We start from the raw sequence: 1360 nt of genomic DNA, 5'->3' as shown, positions 1-1360 counted from the left end.
ATTAATTAATTACTCATTGATCAAATATATTAACTAGCCATCTCAAGGTATTCTGTCATTATCCATCCCCTTAAAAATGATCTTGTTCAAGTTCGAGTAAGAATTGATAGATTGATGTGTTTCTTTGTTGGTTAATGATTTGCATGATTGTTATCATCACCATTTTATTGTGATAACCTGGAAGGCAAGTTATTTAGATGCATCTTTTACCCCTCATTTCTCTTGAGATAATCTAGTCCAGTGCTTCTAACGGAGAGAGATAATATTTTAATTGAAGGCAACATCATTTTGTTCATTGAAAAAACCCTCCATTACATAATCATGTGAAGGTACAAAGCTACTACCTGCTAAGACATTCTATGGAGGAATCTGAGGGCTAATGCTAATATTGTTTTAAATTGTGGGCGACAATTGCCTTGTATGTGGCTGATGCTTTTGGATGTCGAGATTGAGGGAGACAATTGGGAAAGAATGATCTTAAATAATGGAGGAATTGAGACTTGCTGAGTGAGTTGGATTTTGAGTGGGAATAGTAGTAATACTTGGTATAGCAACAAAATCTCGAAGGTGGCAGATGATGCTAGCAAGACTTCTAGAAGGCATAAGAGGAAATGATGCGAGCATGGAAAGGATGTTGCGTGTTTGGTGAAGATGATGAAGAATACGAGTTGAATGATTGGTGCTAGCCATCTTTGATGAAGATAGTGAGCCGGCAGATGAATTTTGGGTTATTGCAATGGAAAATGTGATGATAGTGTAGATGATGGTTGTAAAGAAGGAATTTGGATTTAGCGGTGCTGGATCACGCGGAGTGGAGATTGTTGTGTGAAAGAGAAGGTACAACACGAGGATTATTGATACAATTTTATTTTTTAGATTGTGATGAATAAGAATTTGATGATGTTGATAAAGATTAGATGGAGAGAGAATAGAAACATAGAGATTAAGGAGAAACTTCACATTCTTTTTCAATCTCTCATAATGCTTCCAAATGGAGCTATCTATAGACGTGCAGAATTGCTTATTTATTATTAACTAACTAATTAACTACTTTTGTTAATCTAATACAAAAAATAGCTGTCTTATTGTATCCTATCATATGAAGCTGTATTGGTTGGGATTTTATGTTGTTCAATGGGCCCACAATGCAACTATCTTATTCACTTCAGATTTGGGAGGTGTTTTTTATAGTAGCTTGATAAGGATGTTTTTACAAAGTCTTAGCCAAGAAATTCATTCTTGGGTTGAAAAATAAAGAATAATTCTAGCCAATCTTGTATTAAAACAAAAAAAACAAAAGTTTATTTAGTGCTTTTGAAGATTGGTCCACTATTTGATAAGATTTGATGGGTGACACTGA

The sequence above is a fragment of the Phalaenopsis equestris genome, unplaced genomic scaffold (assembly GCF_001263595.1).
Source record: "Phalaenopsis equestris unplaced genomic scaffold, ASM126359v1 Scaffold000774, whole genome shotgun sequence".
NCBI lineage: Eukaryota > Viridiplantae > Streptophyta > Magnoliopsida > Asparagales > Orchidaceae > Phalaenopsis > Phalaenopsis equestris.
Note: the sequence above shows the minus strand (reverse complement) of the source record.